A 6,103-nucleotide genomic window follows, 5' to 3' on the forward strand; every position below is an offset into this window, starting at 1 on the left:
TACGAGGCAGCCGACACTCCCCTCCCTGACTCCCCAAGATTTGGGGCCTTTTTAGTATGTGTCGATAATGCCATGAGCGACTATTTAACTCTTCCACGAGGACCCATCTCCCAAAATGCAGTGGTTTTCAACCTTGGCTGCACTCGAGAACCCCCAGGGAAGGGAGAGACGTCTCTCCCTCCCTCTCTCTCTCTCTCCCTCTGTACGTCTGTCTACCTCTCTCCCTCTCCCTCTCCCTCTGGGGTGATGCCCGATGAGCTCAGAATCGCAGATGGACCCCCCCATCCCCTCTCTGTGGCTTGCATGGGGGATGCACCTTCTCACTGTGGCCCGGGCATGGCCTTGACATTCAGACATCGGGTCCTGCGTGGACACTTGTGTTTGTTCCATAGCGCATGTGGCTGCAGTCTGTGATTCTGCAGATGCGGGCTGTGCGTGAGCCCTTCATCTTCCCCGCAGACACCACTGGTGCTCGCTCGGCCTCGCGGGGGATGCGGGGGGCACGGGGGACAGTCTTGTGTCCCCACCTTCTTGGGCTACAGACAGGCCACGCTGGTGCTGTGGTGACTGGGGGCTCCCAGGAGAACCTCGCTGCAGACCGGAGAGGTGGCCTCCGAGAAGGTGGCGTACGCCTGGGGCCGGGCCTCATCAGTGAGCCACGGGCCACCTGCGGCAACAGGTGTCTCACCGTCCAGGGGCTGGGTGTTCGGGCGCCGTGGGGTTGAGCTACTGTCTGCACGGCAGCCGTGTTTGTCTTGTTGAGCCCGGGGAGGCCCCTTGGTGGCTCCTGGAGAGCCTGGCCGCATTTCTTCCTGCCCTTGGCCTTAGAGCCCATCACGTTCATGCCGTTTCTGCTTCCAAAAGGACCTGTGTTAATAAAGACCACGTGTTAGGACAGCACCAAAGTGTCTAGAAATCTGGGCCAGGAGGAGGAGGGAGGGGGATTGGCTGTGCCTGCCAGTGGCCTGGGAGCCCTGCCCGCCTGCAGAGACCTGGCCCGGGGCCCGCGGGGAGGGCGTGGCCCTCGGTCCGCAGCGCCTTCCGTCTCTGGCTTCCAGGAGAACTGCGTGATCCTCAGGGAGCTGGTGAGGCTGCAGGCCCTGAAGTCCCGCCTGCTGGGGTTCCGCACCATGCCGACTCTGTGCTGGAGATGAACACGGACAAGACCAGCCAGGTGGTGGCCACTGTCCTAGGTAACACCGCCTCTCCCTGAGTCCCAGTGGGGACGGGGTCAGGCGGACCTTGACCGGACGTGGTGCTGCCTGAGACCCCACTGTGTCAGCCCTTGGGGGTCACCTTCCCAGACCCTTCATTCTGCCTCGAGGGGCACAGGGTCGGGGGTGGCTGGGGGGCCGCCCCAGGGACGTAGCCGAGCCTCTCCCCTCCGCCCGCAGGTGAGCTGGCCCAGAAGCTGAAGCCCCTCGGGGAGCAGGAGCGGCCGTGATCCTGGAGCTAAAGAAGGCCGAGTGCCAGAGGCGGGGCCTGCACTTTGACGGCCCCATCAACGCCTGGGACCTGCGCTACTACGTGAACCAGGGGCAGGAGACGCGCTACCACGTGGGCCAGTACCTGCTCAATGAGTCCTTCCCCATGCAGGCGGTCACACGCGGGCTGCTGGGCATCTCCCAGGAGCTGCTGGGGCTGACCTTCGACCTGGAGGAGGGCACCAGCATGGGTCACGAAGACGTGAGGCTCTAAACGGTCTGGGACGCGGCCTCGGGCAAGGTCATCCATCGGCAAGTTCTACCTGACCTCTATCCTCGGTGCGTGCGTGGGGGAACCTGTCGGCCGTGGGCCGGGGCTCCTCTGTGGAAGCGGGGCCCCATCCACGTCCCTCCGCAGGGTGGGGAAGTCCGGGCACGCGGCCTGCTTCGGCCTGCCTACAGCACGATGGGAGCTGCCAGATCGCCATCGCGGCCATGGTGGCCAACTTCACCAAGCCTACGCCCAACCTGCCCTCCCTGCTGCGGCACGATGAGCGGGAGACCAACTTCCACGACGTCGGGCATGCGATGCACCAGCTCCGCTCCCAGGCGCAGGGCTGCAGGCAGGGGGCGGGGAGGGCCCGGGCATGCGTGGTCCTCAGGCAGGCCCTCGCCGCGGGATTCTTTCACTGACATCACCCCACACGTGGTGACGCCCTCGGTGTCAGCTTCCATCATCAAACCCCAGGCACTGGGCGCGTAAGTAACGGAAATGGATGTCCTCGAGGCTCTAGAGGCTGGAAGACCCAGATCAAGGAGTCAGGGCTGGTTCCCTGCATGTTAAATACATGTACTCAAGAGTTGCCTTTAAAAAAGACAAAAGAAAAGAAAGGAACGTTGCCTGCAAGTCTGCTGACAGCCGGTGATGAGAACCAGAGGGAAGGCTCTGGGGCCGGGGGCGCAGTGCCCTGTGAGCTCGGGGGCTGCTGCCAGTCTCCGTGGAGGCTCAGCAAGTCCCGGTGACTTCCCCACGTGGGGGGCGCCAGCTGAGAGTCTGGGCCCAGGACCCACTGCTCGTTCGGTCTTCCTGTGGTCAGCCCTTCATCCTGAGAGCGATGCTCTCACAGGCTGCACCGGGGCGTGTGGGGACAGTTTACTGAGCCGTACAGACGTCACTACTGCTTTGGACCATTTCCATCATCCCGAAAATGTCCCTCACGCCCTTAGCTATCACTCCGTCCCCTCGCCAGCCCCTGACAACCAGGAACCCACTCGCTGACTCTGTGGATCTACCTGCTCTGGATGTTTCTCCTCAGTGGGGTCACGCCCTGTGTGTCCTTCTGTGTATGACTTCTCTCGCTGAGCATCGTGTTCTCAGGGTGTACCGACGCGGCAGCGAGCGTCAGGGCTTCACCGCATTGCGTGGCTGAGGGACGTAAAGAAGACAAGAGAAAAGAAAAGCACGTTGCATGCAAGTCTGGTGACAGCCGGTGATGAGAACCAGAGGGAAGGCTCCGGGGCCGGGGGCGCCGTGCCCTGTGAGGCCCTTGGCGCTGCTGCCAGTCTTGGTGGGGCACGGGCAGCACCGTCCCTCAGGAGCTGCTGGACAAGCTCATCAAGTCCCGGGAGGCCAACCCAGATGCGGCCGGACCGAGGGAAGGGAAGGGGGCTTCCGGTCTGCCCGGCTGGCAAGCGCGGCCTGGACACGGTGCCAGCCCCCCGTCTCCTTCCTCCCACGCCCCAGGCCTCTTCAACCTGTGCCAGATCGTCCTGGCCAAGGTGGTTCAGGCCCTGCACACGCAGACGCCCGCGGACCCGGCCCAGGAGAATGCCCGCCTCTGCCAGGAGATCCTGGGGTTCCCAGCCATGCCAGGTAGCCAAGCGCGCGCCGGGCTCACCTTAGCGGTCGGTTGGCGGCTACTGCCCAGGTCAAGAGGATCGTCTGGTGGTGTGTGAATGGGGACCGACTGACGGGCTCCGGCCGAGGCCCACTGCCCTCTGGCCTCCTCCTGCCACGGCTCCTTGGCTGGTCCCTCCAGCTGTGGCCCACGGAGTCCGAGGGTGGAGTGGGAGGCTCTGCACATGCTTTCTAGAGAGCCTGGAAGAGGCAGGAGAGGGCTTCATACCCCGGACAGAAGGCATCGACGAGGTCTGCCCATGCGTGTCGGTGCGGACACGCGGTTCACTCCCTCGTGAGCGCTTTAACCAGCGATCTCCCCGTGGTGGAGGGAGAGCCCTGACTCATCTCTCGCAGCCTCGGCAGCTGGCCTTGTAAGAGGCTTAGGAGTGAACCCTCGTGAGCTTCAGCAGAAAGTCGGCAAAGATTTATTTGTGTCCCTCCACTGAACTGCCAGCAAGGTCCCCGTTTTCTACAAGTGTTGGGCCAATACTCTCTCTAGTGGCAGGGGACTCAGACAAGGCTGCTTTGAGGCCCCCACCCCCGCTCTGGGGCAGGGGCACTGAGCGGCCAGGGGGCCGGGCAGGAGCCCCTCCGCGGGTGTCCCAGTGACCCACCTGCCTGCGACCTTCGGCCGCCTGGCAGGAAGCTACGACGCCCAGTCCTATGGCCAGTCATTCCTGCAAGAAACACTGGAACCAGTTTCTGCCAACCCACCAAAAAAAACGACTTCAAAGGCAACGTGGTGTCACAGGAAGGGCTTGTTTCTGTGTTGGTTTGTTTTTAGTTCATTAGGCCTCACTTAAAATTCTGATTCCACAATGCACTTGCTTTGGGATCTTGAACAACACTCATAACCTCTGCAAGTTTCAGTATAGTAAGTTTATGTGATTACCTTCATCTGTAATATCCCTGTGTTGCAATCTTAATTAATTCAGATTAATTCATCTTAATCTTAATCTCAAGTTCAGATCAATGACTAGTTCCTCTGTGACTTCTCCTCTGAACGGATTCAAAAGCCGCCTCTCCCGTCCTCATTTGGCTTCTCTTCTCTTCTGGAATCTCATAAGAACTTCTATGACCTCTTTGGTTTTTTGTTGTTGCTGTTGTCTGTTTGTTTGTTTTTTAATTGAAATATAGTTGATTTACAATGTCGTGTCCGTTTCAGGTGTACGGCGCAGTGATTCCGTTTTCAGAGTCTTTTCCCTTATAAGTTATTACAAAATATTGAGTACAGTTCCCTGTGCCATAGGGGAGATCCTTGTTGTATCTATTCTATGCCTTCTTTGAATGACCGTAGCACTTGTTGTCTGTATCATTTTTATGTCTGTTGTGGCTTTGTGACTGAAAATGAAAATTTTCTATTTGTTCATGCCCTGGCCCTTCCTTAAAAATGTGTTCATTTACCTATTTCATATTTATTGACTACATCTTAGACACCGTGTTAGCTGCTTGTTCTAGATGTTAGTAAAACACAGACCTTCCTGCTCAAAGGGTCACAGTATTTGTGGGAAAACAAAAAAATGAACAACTTACGTCTCAAATAGCTTTGTACTTCCCAAAGAGAGCACACCTCGTAGGTACAATAAATATATGTATCATACATAAATGTATAAAGAGTTAATGGCATTAAAAACGTGAGATAACTGCTTTTCTATTCTGAGGAAATGAGGATTACATTTCACCAGGAGCTCAATACCACTCTGAGAATGAGGGCTTAACCCCCGACCTGGCTCACTGCATCGCTTTCTTATATGAAAATAGACAAGTCTGTACACGCTCTCTACAAAAAGGCTTATCTGGCATGAATTTCAGATAGCAAGAAGAAAAATTCAAGAGGTTCAGAGAAGCATCCAGAAGCTCAGATGATTGTCTGGCACTGATACAACTTGCTTGACAGGAAAATAGAGCTGTAAATCTCACAAAATTCGATGATCTTCTAAGAATTTCAAAACCGCCTGCTATTAATTAGAAATCCTAGAAGAACCGCTTCTTTTAAAGCACACTGATAATATGCTTTACAGCTTAATATTCAGAAGCCTATGTTTCGGCTAAGTGAGCTTCAGGAATGAAGGAAACTTGTGGTTCAGTTCCCTCTACTCTGGAACCTCTGGTCAAAACACCTACTTCTGTGCTCAGCCATCTTATCATCTGAAAAATGGAGGCAACTCTAAGAAAACATCGTTACAGAGATGTTGCACAGTTTCCTGTGTCACTGTCTTCATTTGTTTCAGAAAACCAATAACGTCTAAGCTGCTACTGCAAAGAGCGCAGTGTTACTTGGGGTCATCTAGTGCAGCTCTGTCAAAGTAAAGAAAAGGAAAGGGGCCTAGAACAACTATAATTTTCCCAAGAGGACACTATTATTTTATGGTAAATCTGAGTCAAGAACCCTGATCTCTTTGATGCCATTCCATTGTTCTTTCGTTGGGTTCTCAACAACCCAGAGAAAGAAAGAGAAATAAAACTCCTATGTGCTGTGTCACTGGTACAGGACGTGGCAAGATTGGAATCGGAGAACTACATATTAACAGGTATTTGGGAAATTCTTCAAACTGGTTAAGATATACACCAGGTACATAAAACACAGTATGTTTTCCCAAGATGATTCTGTGGAATGAACAGAACTGGTAACTGAAGGTGCCTGTGTGCTGCAGTTCCAAACAGGATGGGTGAATGCTTGTTTTCTGGCACCTTTAAGACTCCACCCCAATATACACATTAAAATAAAATTAACATTTCAACTGGGTCATATTTAATTCTGCATGCTCTTCTAAGTCAG

The 6,103-nt window shown here is 55.1% G+C and overlaps 1 long non-coding RNA gene across 1 annotated transcript; it reads right to left on the minus strand.

The window, feature by feature from the left end:
• Positions 1-575: 575 nt before the first annotated feature.
• On the minus strand, positions 576-3,001 carry LOC149743777 (uncharacterized). Its single transcript, XR_016391792.1, has 3 exons — positions 2,718-3,001; positions 993-2,221; positions 576-867 (listed from the first exon to the last, which is right to left on the minus strand). It is a non-coding gene; the product is annotated as an uncharacterized LOC149743777 (long non-coding RNA).
• Positions 3,002-6,103: the final 3,102 nt, after the last annotated feature.

Source organism: Delphinapterus leucas, unplaced genomic scaffold, assembly GCF_059928025.1.
Source record: "Delphinapterus leucas isolate spDelLeu-1000000601 "Yukka" unplaced genomic scaffold, BTC_Dleu_Yukka2 spDelLeu_asBTCV2_sq81, whole genome shotgun sequence".
NCBI classification, from domain to species: domain Eukaryota; kingdom Metazoa; phylum Chordata; class Mammalia; order Artiodactyla; family Monodontidae; genus Delphinapterus; species Delphinapterus leucas.